General features: G+C 61.9%; 1 protein-coding gene across 7 annotated transcripts in view; it reads right to left on the reverse strand.

Moving 5' to 3' along the window:
* GSN (gelsolin) overlaps positions 1-16288 on the reverse strand; it is a 53626-nt gene extending 37338 nt beyond the window's left edge. For 3 of the 7 annotated variants that reach the window (XM_072727485.1, XM_072727477.1, XM_072727476.1), the window contains exon 1: positions 2215-2300. The gene's annotated coding sequence lies outside the window, so the exon portion shown is untranslated. Of the gene's footprint in view, positions 1-15; positions 522-2214; positions 2306-15360; positions 15503-15951 lie in introns of those variants that run through there. The other 4 variants (XM_072727481.1, XM_072727482.1, XM_072727478.1 and 1 more) reach the window with 4 other exon arrangements.
* Between the last annotated feature and the right edge of the window lie 1328 nt (positions 16289-17616).

Genomic DNA, 17616 nt, shown 5'->3' on the forward strand with positions numbered 1-17616 from the left:
AAGGGGGGCGCCTACCTCGGCGACACGGTGAGGAGTCAAGGGGACATCAGCGTGCCCCGGTTGTACGTGTGCTAAAGGGCGGCTTTGGGAATTATGGTCCTGGCAACAGCAGCACCCGGTTAACGGACAGGAACCGGAGGCCCCGGGCCCACTTCCGAAGCCACTCAGCAGAGCTAAGGCTGAGCGCGCACCCAGCGGACCCAGAGGCCGTGGTCAGACTGTAGCTGCTGGAAAGGCCAGAGATCGTGGGCTCAGCAAGGGAGGGCAGACCACGCGGAGGTCACCTCAGTGATCCGCCCCCACCGGTGTGCAGCCCGACGGGGGCTCGAACTCACAACCCGAGGGCAAGGCCTGCGCTGAGACCAACACCCGGTGCTCACCGGCCGAGCCCCCAGGCGCCCCTGCCTGGCAGCTGGTCGGGAAGGACGCACACCCCACAGCAGGGCAAGGGCCTCAGGCCTGGGGCGTCGGAGCAGCACCCAGCACCCAGCACCCAGCACCCAGCATTCGCTCCGACTGCTAACGTGCTCCCTCCGGGGAAAGGGGAGGGCCCGCAGCCTTGGGCTTCATGTTACACCCTTCTCCACGTCTGAAGCCTCGAACGTTTTTTTTTTCCACTTTAAATATAACAAGAAAGAAAAAAAGCCAACACCGCAAACCTCAGAGGCACTCTGCAGCCTTACCCAGTTGCTACGGGCCTGTGCTCTGCTTTTAGAAGTTTATAGCAGGTTCTAGGCCTCTGGGTGCTTCTAGAATCTGCAACTCGGATCCCTCCTGGGGGTGCTGCTCCGCCTCAGGCCCGCACTGTGGCTTGGACCATGCAGCACCCTCCTGAGAGGCCCCTGCCTCCGTCTGCCCTTCGAATGCATCCCCTAAATGCATCCCCTCCATCAGCCACCCGACTCGTGAGTCTTTATCGTTGTTCTCAAAACCTTCCTCAGCTCCTCACTGCCTTCAGGATAAAGTCCAAACCCCTAGTTTACAATCTTCATTTACAGTTTCAACTCCCACAACTGCACCCATTGCTGCTCCAGCCACAGACTGCTCAAGAAACCCCGGTACCTTTGCACAAACTGTCCCTGTGTCTCAGAATGTGTTTTCCTCCGGCTGCTTTAGCTCCTGGGAACCTATCGCTCATTTCTGAGGCCCGGGGGGCCCAGACAGACTCAGTCACCCCTTTACAGGGTGAAATTACTCTCACGGTTGAATGATTATGTCAATCTCTATGGATGGGAAGTATCTTGAGGATGGGACCGAGTTTTGTCCTCCTCAGGGCTTTTGGGCCCTCACCAGGCAAGGCACAGAACACAGGCCCAGGGAAGGGTTGAACTGAATGGAGGAAGGAGGGAAGGAAGGAAATACCTAGTGAGGCAAACCCTAGGGCACCCCCTGCTCCCCTCCCCTCCCCTCCCCTCCCTGCCCCAACCGGGAGCTGCCACTTTCCTAGGTGCTTTCCTAGGTTCCTGCTAGTCCATAATAAAAGAGACTATGGAAAATTCTGGAGTAAAGTTTCCTTCCCTGATTCACACACAAACTTTCTTTGCTGCTGTGTAGCTCCCGGCGCCACCGCAAGCTCCGGGCTGTCTACATTCCCCGCATTTATGAACAGGCCCCAGGAAGGACGGGGTCGGGAGCTGGGTGCCCCGCCCCACCCCTCCTCGGCTCCAAGCCCGCCCCAGCACCCCCGGGAAGCACCACCCCGCACCCCAGGTGTGTGGGGGCGAAGGGGGGCGGATGCGGGAAAGACGGAAAAGCCCCGCAGGTGGGGGCTCAGGTGGGGGCTCAGGTGGGGGCTCAGGTGGGGGCTCGGCCGGGCTGCCCAGGACCGCCCTGACCCCGGGGCTCCTCGGCCGGTGCTTGGGGCCGCGGCCGGCTCTGCGGGAGGGAGGGGCTCGGCGCCCAGAGGCCCGGGGACCCTGCTCGGTGCTCGGTGCTCGGTGCTCGGTGCTCGGTGCTGCGGGGCGGGGGGCTGGGGTCACGGCCACGCGGGGGAGCGGGGGGGGGGGCAGCGGCGGCGGGTCCGGGTCCGAGCATCGCGCCTGGGGCCGGTCGGGGCGGCCGGGGACCCCGCTCCCTCCCTCCCTCCCTCCCTCCGCCGCGGGGCCGGCGCCAGCTCCCGAGCCCGCACCCGGGGCGCCCCCGCCCCGCCCCGCCCCCGCCGACCCCGCGGCCCCGGAGCCCCCGCACGTCCGCCCCCGCCCGCCCCTCCCCTACCTGCGGCCGCGCTGGCGACGGGGCTGCGGGGTCCGGCGGCGCGGACGGTTCCGGGCGGGCGGGGGCTCCCGGGGGCGGGGCGGGGCGGGGAGGGGAGGGCGGGGCGGGGGGGAGGAGGAGGGCGGGGCGGAGCGGGGGGGGGGGGGAGGAGGGCGGGGCGGGGCGGGGAGGAGGAGGGCGGGGCGGGGCGGGGAGGGGATGAGGAGGGCGGGGAGGGGGGAGGAGAGCGGGGCGGGGAGGAGGGCGGGGAGGGGAGGGACCCGGGGAGCGCGGGGGGGGGGGGGGAGGGGCGGGGAGGGGGGAGGGGGGAGGGGGGAGGAGAGCGGGGCGGGGCGGGGGGTGGGGGGGGGGCCCAGCCCAGGGAGCCCAGGAGGGAGACCCCCTGGACGAAGGGAGGGAGACGGTGTCCCGCCCCATCAGAAGGGGAGAAGAGGTGCCGAGCGCCCCCTGTCCTGTGTCACCCCGAGGTCCTGCAGTGCACACGCCCTGCCGGGAGCTCCTCACCAGCAGCGCAGCTCTGGGCCGCGGCCACGCAGTGTCCTGACCCCCCCCCCCCCCCGTGGGTCTCCGATGCCCCGGGCCCCGGGAAGGCTCTGCACCCGCAGGCGCTGCGGACTCTCCACCAACGGAGCAGTCACCAGTGTGACGCCGATACTGTCTTAGGTGATTGAGAAAATCCACCTTATCAAAATAGACGAGCACACGGTCGCTTTTAAACAAAGTAGGGTTTTCTTCATCTCAGCAGTATCTCGGGTGCATCTGAGAAACAGCCCGAGCAATGGCACCAATGGCACCAGGCGGGACAGTGGCCCAGCAGCCCGGCAGCCTGGCCTCCTGCAGTCGCTGGGACTCACCCAGCAGGCCACTGGACCACATCACTCCAGCCTGGACCAGATCACTCCCGCCCGGACCAGATCACTCCTGCCCGGACCAGATCACTCTCACCTGGACCAGATCACTCCTGCCCGGACCAGAGCACTCTTGCCTGGACCAGATTACTCCAGCCTGGACCAGATCACTCCAGCCCGGACCAGATCACTTCCGTCTGGACCAGATCACTCCAGCCTGGACCAGATCACTCCCACCTGGACCAGATCACTCCCACCTGGCTGCGGGGCTCCCGGGAATCTCCCCTCACTAGGATGCACCAGGTCAGATCACCAGTTCTGGGGACCAGAGTGGACCGACCAAGAACACATACTCACTTCCTGGGGTTTGTCCCACCAAGCAGCAGCCCCAGAGCCACAGCACCTGGGAGACCCCAGCTCCCTCCTCCCCCACCCCCCTCGCCCCTTCTGTGTCTCTAGTAGTTACAGTCATGCTGTGACCTGCGCTTCCTATGTGCGAGGGCCACCCGTCCTCACCTGGCCACCCACGTGCCCCCGGGTGGGTATTACCAGGGACAGTTCTCAGGCGAGGAGGCCCGCGCAGAAAGGGTTCCCGCTACTCCCACATTCACACGAGTAGCAACATTTGCACCTGAGCCCTCGGCCTCTCAGCTTTGCCCGATGCCCCACGTCACCCACTGGCCCCTTTCCTGGCGTGGGAAACTTGCCTCAGCTGCCCTCGCCCTAGGGAGGGAAGCAGGGCGCCCGCCCGGAGAGACGCTCCCGCCCTCCACCTGCCATGCTCTGCTTTCTTCCCCAGACACTGCTGTGGCCCCCGTGGGGCGGGTGGGGAGAAAGCAGACACACACTATTCACTGCTCGGCTCTGAGCTCTTTGGTTATAAAACTGGGCGCCCACGTGGCCCGGACCTGCCCAGCACGTCATTTTCAATGCCAACAGCTTCTCGAATCTGGCAGAGAGGGGGGAACCTCTGAATCTGCGCCTCCGTGGAACTGGAGGGTACCGGACTGAGGTGGAGGAGGTGTTAGAGGGCATCTGGCCCAAGCCCTCGCTGTAGACCTGGGGAGACTGAGGCCAGCGGAGCACAGCTTCGCGCACAGAGCCCTGTGCCGGCCCCACTTGGTACTGGAGAAGCACGTGCGCGTGGGCTGCCACCAGAAATGAGGGAAAATGATGAGGATGACGACGACGACCATAAGCAGGTACTTGTACTGGAGGGCCGAGCAACTTCTAGTGCCAGGGTAGATCTTGGCCTGGCCGGCTAGTCAGGGAGGGCCCAGGTGGCCTCGCGTGGGTGCTAACAAGTCCCCTGTGCCTTGGTGTCTTATTGTCATCTTTCCAGACTCCTGTTTGTACCCCCCTCCCCGCTGGCTCTGGGCATTCGTAAGGCGTTTCTGCTCTGGATCCTCACCTTCAGAGTGGATGTCCTCTGTCCTGGAGCACATGGATCCCCTCTCAAGGAAGGACTTTGATGGATCCTTTTGCCAGAAGACCACCTCCCCACCACCTCCCCCAGGAGTGAGGCCACACCCAGATAATTTGGGGGTGTTGCTTCCCTTTGTGAGCATGCCTCTTCCCACTCACAGGAGTGGGGCCTCACGTGGCACCTGTGTTGGTACCATAACCCCCACCCCACCCCCAAAACAGTTGATAGTATCAGGGATGGACACCGAAACCAAGCAGAATTTGGAAATAAAGTTTGGGACATGATGACCATGGTTAATTCACTGGGCCTGTGAGGACTGGCTGCCTGTGAAGGCTAAGACCACCATCTGGAGGTGACCACCTTCCACAGAGAACGCCCGTGGGACCTTCCTTAAATGGGGTGACGGATGTGGGCAAATGAGTGCTGAGAAACAGAGAGCAGGACGGACTGGCCAGGGAAGAACTCGAGGTGCCCTAGGGCTCTAGGATGCAGCCCTTCCTGAAGCTCGAGCTGGGAAAAGAAGCTATCAGGGCGAGCGTCTAGGGAGCCTGGAGTCCCCTACAGCGGGTTCCCAGAGCAGAGCGCAAGTCAGGACGTGTGCGAGGATGCGCTGACGCGGGGCTCTTGGGGACCCTGCACACCCCTCGGAGCCCTCGGGGCAGGGGTGCAGCCGCCCCGGGGGAGGTGGGGAGCCCAGAGGCGGGCCTGAGCACCGGGGTGACTCCATCTCCTGCCTCGAAATGGGACAAGCGTGTCTGCTTCCCGCCAGACAGCCCTTCCCCGGGGGCTGGGTGACCGTCCGTGGCCCCCGGCTGACCTCGGTCGGACGCCTACCCCTCACCCAGTGACTGTGGCCAGAGAGGGTCATATTGCACACACCTGGCTGCTCCCACGTAACCTGTAGCTGGAGAGCAGGGGGAGGGAGGGGAGGGAGGTGGAGGGAGTGGGGAGGCAGGGGAGGCAGTGCCACACGGCCACAGGAAGGCCGAGACAGGTGAGGACAGCGTCCTCTTCTGCTCCAGGCACAGAGGAGCAAAGGTGTGGAGGCTGGAGGAGGACAAGCCCGGAGGAGGGAGGAGGGAGGAGTCTGGCCCAGCAGGGGGGGGCCCAGGGCTGCTTCTGCGCCCCCCCTCCCCCCCCGGAGCTGCCTGTCCGCGGCTGGCCCAGTGTCGATAAAAACTAAAAATTATAACTCCCGGGCGAGCGGTGCTTACTGGTCCCCTTACTCTGCCAGTCAGTGAAGCCTTAGAAGCACCTCCGGGCGGGGCGTGACCTCGATGTCCCGAATACACGAACAGGCTCAGAAAACATATGCAACCTGCCTGCGTTTCCACAGCTGGGGGAGAAGAACTGGAATCTGAGCCCAGATGCGTCCCCCGATGCCCAGGTTCCTCCTGGAGCCCGAATGAAGAGAGTTGGGGGGCGGGGGGCCTCTCCTTCAGGATCAGGAGTCGTTTAATTGCATCCTGACATGTGAGGGGCCTATACCGGCGCTTCCGGCGGTGCTTTGTGGCCACCCCCATCTATTCATATGGAAGGTATTCGGGGTTAACGGTAGCTCTATTTTAGGAAAGGTTATAAACTGCTGTGGCTTAGAAATAAGAGGTAATTCATAAAACCCCTTGCACACGCACTTGCACACGCACACAGGCACCAAAAACAAAGTCTTTGAGGCAGTGCTATTCTCGCATTCTCTGATGTACCCACAGAAGTTCACGGCCTGTGTTTTTTCCTTACTTATTATTTACTCACTGCTTTTCTGAGCACTAGTTACGTGCCAAGCCCTCCACTCAGGGCCAAGGGCAGAGGGATGGATCAGCCGTAGGCCGCAGGCCTGTGGCCCGGGGAACAGACCCTGCCAGTGGGCTGAGAGAGGAACTAAGATAAAGGAGCTCGGGTGGGTGGGAAGGAGGCCGGGGACTCGGATGGGCGCCAAGAAGACCGCAGCCAGGGCGGCAGGCCAGGCCTCGGAGGACACCTCCCGGCCCCCAGCCTCTGCGTCTGCTAACTGTGCCCACCTCCGAGAGCTGTGGGAAAAGGAAATGAGCTGACCCGTGTCCACCGTTGGCTGCGTGGAACGGGCTCTGCGAACATTGCTGGCATCCCTCGGGGGGCCCGGGCCGGGCCGTGGGGGCGTGTAGGAGGAGTGAGCAGGTGCCAGGGCATGTGCCGCCAGGGCACACGCGCCGAGTTCCAGAACGGGGGACCAGGCAGCAGCAGGACAGCACCTGCTGGGCTGCACCGCCTGGACATGGCAGAGCTGGGACAGACAGCTGGACGTCAGTGCGGAGCCAGGCTCCAGGGCGCCGGGTCGGGAGCATGCAGGGGACCGACACTGTTGGCAGCCTCTTCCCCGCGAGGGGCCAGGCCCCGCTGGCCCCATGCCCGCTGCCCGGACCAGCAGAAGAGCCGCCTTTGTTCTACATGAATCGGCCCAGCTGTTCCTGGACGGCGGCCGCCCCCCTGGGCTCAGCGGAGCAGAAGGCGTTCAGGGCTGTCCCCGCAGGTCACCGCGGGGACAGGTCACACAGACTCGTATTATCACAACACGCAGCAATGGGCTTGCTCTTTTTCTTTCTGAATCTTGTGCTGCGTCGTGGGCCCAAGTTGTGGTGGAAACACAATCAGGCCGCAAAGCAGCACCTTCTTTGGGACGTGGAGAAACTTAGAGAAAAAACAAAGACCTGCAATGAAGGTCTAAGAGGTGGGTCTGGGCGCTGCCCTTCCCTCCTCCCCATTGCAGCGTCTCCCCTCTCCCCGCACCCCTCCCCTCTGCCCCCCCACCCCCACCCCCCTTCTCCTTCCTCACCCCCTCACTGCACCATAGCAGCCTTTTGCTGGAGCCCGAGTAGCTCTGCCTAGGGGACTGGGCCACCTGAGGCCACCCCCTGTCCTGCCTCCTTCTCGCAGAATCATCCAGGACAAGTCACTCACTCCTCTGGGCCTCCATTGTCCCATCTGCAACCACCCCCGGGAGGGGCTACACCGGCAAAACCTAGGGGCTCTTCAGCCCCAGCTCCTGCCACGCTGGGCCCAGGGGAGCCCGGCCCTGTCCTTCCAGGGTCAACTCCCTCTCCCTGTCTTATCTCCCAGGGCAGGACATTTCACTTCTTTGTTTTTCAAATCAAACCCACAGACTTGAGAAACCTGGTGTCTGACCAGCAAGGAGCCCCCCCCCCCAGGGGCTGTCTCTCCAGGGTTCCCCAGCGCCAGGGAGGGGGTGGGGGCACCCCCCACCCCCCCACCCCCGACAGACAACCTGCACAGCCGGTCCCTGGCCTCTGTGAGTGTCTGGCCCCGGGTTCCCCCACAGCCGCCCTGCGAGGTCCCGGCCTGCCAGGGGCTCCGGAGCGCAGGGTGGCCCCCGGATGCCTGCGGACCCGCCATGCTTGGAGGGAGCCCAAAGTGCCCTCTTACGTGCCTCCAGATGCCCTCCACGTGCCCCGCAAGGGTGAGGGAGCAGCCTTTAGGCAGTTAAAGTTGGATTACCCCAAGAGGACTTTTAAGTTCCTCTTTCTCTAGAAATGAAGAAAGAAAAGCGGTTAAATCTTCAGCAAGCAGCATCCGACGCGTCTTACACGCGTACAACGTAATCACAGCATAACATGCAACCGGTTTGGCGTTGCGGACCCACGAGAAGCGACGGGGATCCTACGTGCCTAGGGCCATGGCTCGGAGGGCTTTCCCTTTTACCCCCGCCCAGACACACGGCCAGCTGCTCCCGCCTGGCATGGTGGCCCCGGGGTGTGGCCTTGCCCTGTCTCTCCAGCCTCGTCTCATCCTCTCTGCCACCTGTCGCCGAGGCACCTGCCGACCTCCCAGGGAGCGGATCCTACTGTCACCTTGGCTCCTCCGAGTCCTTGCACCCCAGTTCTCTCCTTGGGATTGCCCGTCGCTGCATTCCCCCCCGTTGAACTCTTCCCTACATTTGCAGACTCTGTTTGGGGGGAACCCTTGGCAAGGCCTTCCCTGACTGCTCGGGTGCGTTGCATTAGCTGCCCCTCCCTGCTCCCACAGTTCCCCGTGAATGTGTCCCTCACTGCCCAGAAGATCTGGCCTGTTATTCTTCATCCCAGAATGCTGCTTAATCCCCTTAGAAATGATGGTTCAGGGATTTTTTTTTTAATTTTTTAAAGAAAGATTTTATTTATTCATTCATGAGAGAAAGAGAGGCAGAGACACAGGTGGAGGGAGAAGCAGGCTCCGTGCAGGGAGCCCGACGCAGGACTCGATCCCGGGTCTCCAGGATCAGGCCCTGGGCCAAAGGCGGCCGCTGCACCCCGGAGGCCCCGGGCTGCCCAGTAACGGTAATTTTTAAGGGTTTTCTTCCTGGTTGCTCCCCGGCCCCACGACCCAGCCAGAGCGCCGCGGGGGCAGGACCGCATAGCTCCCGTCGCGGCCGTGACAGCGCCCGGCGGCCGAGCACACCTCCTGGACGCAGAGAAGCGGCTCTGGAGTTTCTGGAATCACCGCTGCTCGTTCATGTTTCTCTGCCTGCGAAGTCTTCCTGGGCCGGGACAAGTGTCACGGGCCACTTGCTGCTCCCGCCCAGAGCAGAAGCTGGCACAGTGGGTGCAGGATAGGTCAGGGAGCAGGGACTGAGGGAATGGGTGAGTGAGTGAAATGAGTTAAAAAAAAAAAAAAACCTAACGGGAAGGCAGGATGAACGAATGAGCAAGTAAAGGAATTCCACGTGAGGTGTCTGCAACCACCAGCCAGAGCTGTTACAGTCCCTGGAACAATCCTGGGCCCCTCCCGAACGGCGCCCGGCGCCCCTGGAAAGCTACCAGCGTGGAGGGCGCGGCTCGCCTTTAAGGAACAATCACCGCGGAAATCCAATGACGCCGCGGCCCGAGTGAGCCGCAGGACATGGATATCAATTTACGTTAATTAGCGAGGCCGCGATACCCTCTGAAAACCTCTGCTTCCTTAACCTCCTGGATTTGTATCAAGTATCACCCCTTGGGTTTTCCAAGTTTCATAGTTAAAACAAAAATGTCATTCCCCGTGACAACACTGGTGCGTGTGCAGGGAACGGCTCCCCGCGCCGCCGGTCCGAACCCAGCCGGGCGCCGCGCCATCCGGTCAGCATCAGGGACCCCCAGGCTAGGGTCCAGGTGCCAGCAAGCGGCGGCCCCCAGGCCGCAAAGGTTCTCACCGGCCGCGGCTCGGGGTGGATGACCCGCTGGGACGCTCCCGGAATTCAGGAAAATGCTGGACTCACTAGGTCAGGGGCTGCAGGTAAAGGCCCGCACGGAGCAGGTGCCGGGTGGCCACGCCCTCGGGAAGCACTAAGCCCTCAGCACCCCTGGAAGCAGCAGACTGAAGCACCCCACCCCGGGGCAGGGATTTGCAGGGAGGCTTTCTCATCCTGCTCCATCAATTATTAACTCAGTCCCCACCCTCCTCCCCGTTCAGGGGTTCATGGCCTGGGCCTTCTGGTTTCCGGCCCCCACTTGAATTTCTGGGCAGGGGGGTAGGGGGCGTGGGGGGTGGGGGGTGGGGGCCGGAGTCTCCTCACTACATCACTGGATGCTCCTGTTCCCTGGGCAGCCCCAAGGCATTTAGGAATCCTGTGTCGGACACAAGGGTCAAAGAACAAATATTAGAACAGAAGGTGCTCCCAGAACCTTTATCACTAAGGAAATTACAAAGGTTTTCAGGTCTCTCTGGTCAGGAGCCGGGGAGAAAGACCAAAATGTGTATTAGTCATCATATCCCGAGATCCCAGTGTTTGCTCCGTAATAGATTTAGATGTTCACGGTATTAAAAATACAGTAACTACTGAAAATGTCTTCAATATAGTCTTTAGTTTGGGGGCGCCTGGGGGGCTCAGTCGCTTAAGGGCCCGGCTCTTGGTTTCAGCTCAGGCGTGGGCTGCGCTCAGCACGTCTCTGCTTGCCGCTCCCCTCCCCTCCCCATGCGCACGCACACGCTCCTTTTTCTAAAATAAGTAAATAAAAACTTTAAAAATATATAGTCTTGGGCAGCCCGGGTGGCTCAGCGGTTTAGCGCCGCCTTCGGCCCAGGGCGTGACCCCGGGGTACCGGGAGCGAGTCCCACGTCGGGCTCCTGCATGGAGCCTGCTGCTCCCTCTGCCTGTGTCTCTGCCTCTCTCTCTCTCTCTCTCTCTCTGTGTCTCATGAATAAATAAATAAAATCTTTAAAAAAATATATATACAGTCTTTAATTTTAATAAAGTAGCTGTATTTCCCCAACTTTCCTAAAGTCAGAACACAGCAACCCATATAGGACTGACAACAACCAGAAGCAAACCCAGGACGTCCTACAATTTTCTGGATGGAAAAGTCAACACACCCACACCCGTTTCTATTTTTGCACGGCTGCGGTCACCACATCTAAACCAGCATGTGGGCAGCGGGGGCTCAGTGGTTAGCGCCACCTTCAGCCCAGGGCGTGACCCCGGGGTCCTGGGATCAAGTCCCAGGTCCCTGCACGGAGCCTGCTTCTCCCTCTGCCTGGGTCTCGGCCTCCCTCTCTCTGTCTCTGTGCGTGTGTGTTTCTCATGAATAAATAAATAAAATACTGTTTAATAATGATAATAGATAAACCATCACATGTGCAGCTCCCCCCCCCGTTATATTAATTAGCACACGTTTTTCCCTGCCGTGATAGATTTTCTGTATTTCCTCCAAAAAAGGATCATACAACTTCCTCAGCCTCACGTGCGAGCAGCCGTAACCGCTTCCTCCCAGCGACACCTGCGGGGCTGTGGGGGGCAGCGGGGTCCCCGGCAGGTCAGGGGACACTCTGGAGCCACGGGCCCTCGCGGACCCCTGCCGCTCCCTGGCCGTGCGCCTGTGGTGGGCTTCTGGTCTCCGCGGAGCCTCCGTATTCTCAGCTGTAAGTGGGAGACGACAGCGCCCCACGCAGGGGTCGGCGTATGGGATAACGGGGCCTCACCGCCGCGCGTGACGGGCAGTCGCTGCTGGCTGCTGGTACCCGGCGGCGAGCGTGACCTCCACTCTGCTTCTCCGCAGCACTCGTCCGCATGGACCCGACCCCCGCATGGCCTTCCGGTCTCCGCTCTCAGGGCTGACGCTGCAGAGCGCGCCCTCAGGTGTCCCCGAACACCTCTTAGGAGTAAATGCCAGGAAGACAGGGCCACACAGGCCTTTCCCCCTGCCCGGCGAGCTCCTGCTTCGGTACCGGCCCCACCTCCACGAAGCCTCCTCGGGCCACGGAGTGACGCTCCCTCGCCCACGGTGCCCGGGACCCAGCACCCCGCTCCCGGGGACCCCGAGGGCCTCTCCGTCCCACCCAACTTGCACGCGGCCCAGAGGATCCCTAGGAACCCGTGTGGAGCGCCCTGTAGGACGCGGAGCCTCTTCACGGCCGGCGAGAGAGCGAGCTGGGACGAGCCCAGGACGGGCACCTGGAGCGGTTACCACTCTCCGTGAGCCAGTGACCCCACCTCCAGGGATTTCCGTTAACAGGCGCGCCCCCAAAGTGTGCAAATGGCACACGTACAGGTTTTGAGGGCAGCGCCGCCCGAGTAGCACAGAACTGGAAGGCAGCTCCACGCCCATCCACCGAGGCTTCTTTACGTAGGTCACGTAACGTGCATTCACTGGAAATCCTCCCCAAGCCGTGGCTCAGTCTCTATGTGAAAAAAAACACGGCACCAATGAACATGTGTGGGAAGCCCCGGGTGTATGAAGAATAACAGGGAGGAGAAAGGACGGACACATGTGTTCGCTTGCCCTTGTACCGAACACTTCGTGAGCGGACGTAGGGGTCAGGGGTCCCCCCTGGGTCCCCCCGGGGCAAGTCCTGCTGGCTGGAAGGTGGCGCACACGGGCTTCTCTGTGTGCACCCTTGTTGCCTTGGAATCTTAAACCACATGAATGCGTCATTTATCCAAACTAAGAACGATAGCAAGGAAACCTGGGGCCCGAGCCACAGAAGTCTGTGTGTCCTTGTCACCGAGGGGCCAGAAGCAGCCGCCCCGCAGGAGGCTGCTCCCGCACGAAGGACGGCAGTCGGCGGGGCCTGCTGGACGTGCGTGAGGCCAGAGCCCAGCCGAGGGGGGGCCGGGGGTCAGGGCCGGTGGCCAAGAGAAGATTTCATAAGCAAGGACCCCGCAGTTGGGGACACCGGCCATTAGGGGTGAGAACAGGAACAAGAGCAAGAGGGGTGGCCCCGGGATTGGGGGGGGGCTTGGGCCCAGGGGTCTGGCCAGGCGTGCGCACAGGACGGCTCAGACCCGGGAGCAGACGGCGCGGCCGACCCCCTTCTCTGTCTGCAAGGGTCTCCCCTCGCTCCTGGTGCCGCTTCTGCGTGGAGTCCCCCTAACCCTCGGAACAGGGGAGCCTTGGCTCCTTCTTTTTTGGTCTGTTGTTGCTTTTGGTCATTGTGATGGGGGCAGGCTCTGGATTCAACAGGTCCCCTGGGCTTCTGTCAGAGAAGCAGGGGACGGGCAGGGAGAGAGAAGGAAGGACTGTGGGGCGGGAGGGGGAGAGGCTTTTCCCAAAATGAGGAGGGGGAGGAGGTGGGAGGAGGGAGAGGAGGTGGGAGGAGGTGGGAGGATGGGAGGAGGTGGGAGGATGGGAGGAGGTGGGAGGATGGGAGGAGGGGATGAGAGTGGCGGTGGGGGGGAGCAATGGGGAGTCTGTGGCCACTGCCCCCGCTGGCCCGGGAGCTGGTCGGGCCCAATGACCAGAAAGGAGGGAGACGCGAAGCTCACGGAGGCTGCGGAGCAGGAGGAGCAGCGGCTTCGGGCCGAGGCTTAGCACCCAGCAGCCGGGCGGGAGCAGGGCGTTGCAGCTGCTCAGCTACAACCCAGGCACGACCGCCTGCCGCCCCACGGCCAGCCCTGCACCATCCCCCCAACGCCCCATCAGGGGACTCCCGGCCGCCCGGCCAGTGGAGATGTGCAGGTGCTGCAGCTGACACGCAGACACGGGCCCCCAGATGCTGCAGCTGACACGCGGGCGTCCCCCCGGCACAGTCTGCGAGCAGAGGCTTGGGCGAGAGCCTGGCCTGGGCGCCGGACGGACGGGCCAGGGCGGCCACACCACCGGGTGGAAGGGCGGCAGGGGAGCGGCACTGGACCGGATGAGCTCACCCCCTCCGAGATGGGACGGGGACCCCAGGGCGACTCCGGCGGGTCCCCTGATCTGCTCGCCTGCGGAGCCTCGAGGGCTGCTGGCCACCCCAGGTGAAGCCCTGATCCTCCATCCCAGGGCACCCGTGGGGGTGACCTCACGGCGCAGCAGCACAGCAGCCCCCCAGGCCTGATGGCCTCTCATGAAGGGGGCTGCGACTTGCTGGTGGCAGTCCCCCGAGCACGCGCTGCACACAGTCGCTCACACACACACATGCACAGCGCAGGGACAGGCCACTCATTGGGACCTGCGGGCCCCCGGTCACCACGGCGGGCGGCGAGGCCACGGCTTGCCTGCTTCATAGTCGCCCACAACTGACTCGTCTTTTCTCAGGTGTGATTGTCCACGAGCGAGCGGGGGGGGGGGAGGCAGAGACGGGCAGGGGCAGTGCCAGCCCCCGCGGCCTTCACCGGGCCCTGCGCCCCCACGGCCTCCACTTACGCCCCGGATGACTGTGGCCACGAGGCTCCAAGGGCCCGAGGGCCGAGGCGTGGGAAGGGGTGACCAGCAACCAGCCGTGCAGCCTCCGCCCACCAGGACGGACGGTCCCAGGACCCCTGCAGCTCCATTTCCTGCCACCCTGTTCCTCGCCGGCCCACACCCCACTTCTTCCCAGCCCCACTCAATGCTGCCGTCCGTCCCCAAGCCCAGGAACACCGTTCACCCCTCTGGGCCCTGCCTGTCCCTTAGCACTTAGGCTTGGGGACTGAGTCCCCGCTGCCCACAGGGCCCGGCCGGCCCGGGCGCCAGCAGGTGTGGGTTGAATGTGAGCTTTGCCTTTAGAACGTTCCAGACAATAACTGCCTCTCTCCGTGCCCACCCCGCGCCCCCAGTGGGCTGTGAGCTCTGCTTGCTGCAAACTAACCCCAATTTACCTCCGTTCCCCCGAGACCTGCCCACACTGGGGAAGTGTTCACGGAACGCTTTGGGGAGGACTGACCGGTCTGCCCTGTACTAGGTTTTGAATAATGAATTTTTTAAAAAATCACAAATAGATGCTTATAAATGAGCACAGGCTCGGCGGACACGGTCCTTCAATTAGAGAGAGTTGACTCGAAAACACCAACACCAGGGCGCTGGGAGGCTCGGCCGCGGAGCACCCGACCGCCGGTTTCAGCTCAGGCCGTGGCCTCCGGGTGTGGGATCGAGCCCCAGGCCGGGCCCTGCGCTCAGTGTGCAGATTGTTTTCCCTCCGTCCGGTTCCCTCTCCGCCCCTCCCTGTGACGTCTCTTTCTCTAAAATAAATGAAGTCTTTACAAAAATGGAAAACAAACAATGGGGATGAGCAAAGGGAGGCATGTAGACAGTTACACAAGCACAACGGCGGCTCCAGGAGGTCCGGTCACTGTAGCAGCGTCTGCAGACCAAGGTCCCAAAGTCCCTCTGGGGACAGTGACACCGCTGGGGCTAGCTGAACAGAGGGGACCCGGGAGGGACCACGCTGGCCTCGGGTTCAGGTGAACCCAGGACCAGGTGCTGGGTGAGGCCCGCGTCTCTGCTTCCCTTTGACCTTAGACCTCATTATTCTCACTCCCTAAAATCCACCTTTTTCTCCTAAGAAAACAGCCGCTGGGCCATCAACCAGTCTCTAGCCACCTCGTTGCCCCCCTGTCCAGACGCGACGGGCTTTGCCCCAACCTCAAGATCCCAGGAAGGACCCTGATTGGCCCAGTTGACCCCGTGCCCGCGGGCCTGGCGGGTCCCTGCGGGGGGGGTCCCCAGCACTCCGGGGTCCGCTGCTCACCTTGACGGTCTTGGTGGAGCGACCGGGCGCCAGAGAAGAGGGAAGAACGAGGCGCTGTTGCCCGGCGAAAGGCAGGACGAGGGCAAAGCGTTCTGGGCCCAGAGAGGCCACGCGGAGGACGGAGGACGCGGTCCGCAGGGAACTAGCGGGAAGGACGCGTCATGGGGAAGGAACTAAATGGCAGGAGCCGCTGACAGCTGCTGCCTCCGCCCCTGGCCCCGCTGCCTCAGGTCCTGTCGTCTTTCCGTCAGCTTCTTGACTGTTCTCCGCACGTCCAGGCTGACCTCACCCTGAGCAGCCGCCGGACCAGAGCGGCCAGGGATCGCTCTTTCCATGACAGTTACCCCCTTGCTCAGGCACTTTTGGGGGCCCCACCGCCTTCCAGGCCTCCCAGTACAGCCTCCCAGGCCCTCCTCGGCTGGCACCAGCTCGCCGCTCCCGTCCCCAGACCCCGGGCGTCCTCCCCACCCTCCTCACCACTACTCGGGGCATTTGGATCTTCTCAGGCCCCTACTCCCTCTGCTCCCTCTGCTCCCTCCGCCCAGGGGGCCCTTCCCGGCTCCATTACTTCCTCCTGGTGATGCCACTTACCCTTCAAGGTCCACTTAAGTGTCTTCCCTCCCTCTGTGATGACTCCACTCTGTGTCTATGTTTAGCCCTGGAGACATCTGTCTCCTCCACTCTGTTCTTTCAAAGCACTAACCACGTCTCATTTATCTTCCGAGCCCCAGTTCCAAGCCTAGGGCCTGAGTCACTGTAGGAATCAACACAAGCTCATGGAAGGATGTAAGGAGAGAGGGAGGGAGAAGAGGAGGGGAGGAAGGGGAGGGAAGGGGAAGGGGAAGGGAGGAAGAAGGGGGGAGGAAGGAGAGAAGGATGAAGGAAGGATTGAGCAAAGACCAAGGGCCTTGTTTTCTTCTCATTTATCATCAGCTTGGACAGCTCGTGGCACCTCTCTGAGACTCCACTTCCTTTATAAAATAACACCTTCCTGCCCCACTCATTGGCTTATCGGAGATCAAATAAAGAATGTGGAAGCACTTTATTTATTTCCATGCAAACGTTCATTATTATTAATCGGCCGTTGCATAGCATTCATGCTCCTAGCTACCTGACGACTGCGGCCCGGGTGCGCCACCTTTGTTGGTCAGGGTCCCCGGGAGGGGCAGGAGTGGGGTGCAGTGGGATAGATTTGGTTTATCAGCGACTCATTGCCAGAATCTTGTCAACCAAGTGGTGCTGACGTCGTGGTTCACTAGGCCCACAAGGCAACCAGCGAGTTCGTTTAATAACATGATTCTTTCCCACTTATTAAATCTTGGGTCTGGGCAGCCCCAGTGGCTCAGCGGTTTAGCGCCGCCTGCAGCCCAGGGCGTGATCCTGGAGACCCTGGATCTAGTCCCGCATTGGGCTCCCTGCATGGAGCCTGCTTCTCCCTCTGCCTGTGTCTCTGCCTCTCTCTCTCTCTCTCTCTCTGTGTGTGTCTATCATAAATAAATAAATAAGTCTTAAAAAAAAAAAAAAGCTGCATGGCTGGAGGCTCCAGCTGTCACGCTGCCATTGTCTAGAGCACCAGGTGGGCCCTGGGTAGGCCGGCGGTGTGGTGGGAAACAGAACTCACTGAGACCAATGTCGGACGGTGCTGGGAGCGAACGGGTACTTGCCCCCACAGGGTCATGGCCTGAGCGCCTCGGGCCTGGCCGGTTCCTCACTCCTTGGGGAGGATACTGACCCCCGAACCTGAGCGAGTCTCTGTGATGACCCAGGAGCAGAAGAGAGCGGAGCCGCCTCACCTGTGTCCTTGTCCCACGCTTGTCTTCTGCACTTGCTCACTTGCTTTAGGTCAACCAGAGTAAAGCCCGTCCAAGTCATCACGCTCACCCATGTCTGCACCCCCTGGAAGCTTCGCGATCGGGCCCGACTCTACATGCCTTCCGTCCGTCTGCCCAGTTGCTTCCCGCCCCGCATCTCGGGGAATTGTCCTTCCCACTCTCTCCATTCATGTGAACACCCCAGAGACCAGCGGATCGGCCATTTTGCACACACCTTGGACCCTGGCCGTGACTGACCTAGAATTGGGCCCTTCTTCTTGGGTAGGACAACCTCAGCTTCTGGACCAGTCAATCTTTTCCTCCAGAATTTTTGGAACAGGGTCCAGGTGGGACAAATCAGCCTCTTTCCGGGTGTGCAAAACCAGACGCTCTGAACGTACATGTGTTCTATGACGTTGCCTGGAAAACGAAGAACGCTGGTCTG

This window comes from Vulpes vulpes, chromosome 12 (assembly GCF_048418805.1).
Source record: "Vulpes vulpes isolate BD-2025 chromosome 12, VulVul3, whole genome shotgun sequence".
In the NCBI taxonomy this organism is placed as follows: Eukaryota; Metazoa; Chordata; class Mammalia; order Carnivora; family Canidae; genus Vulpes; species Vulpes vulpes.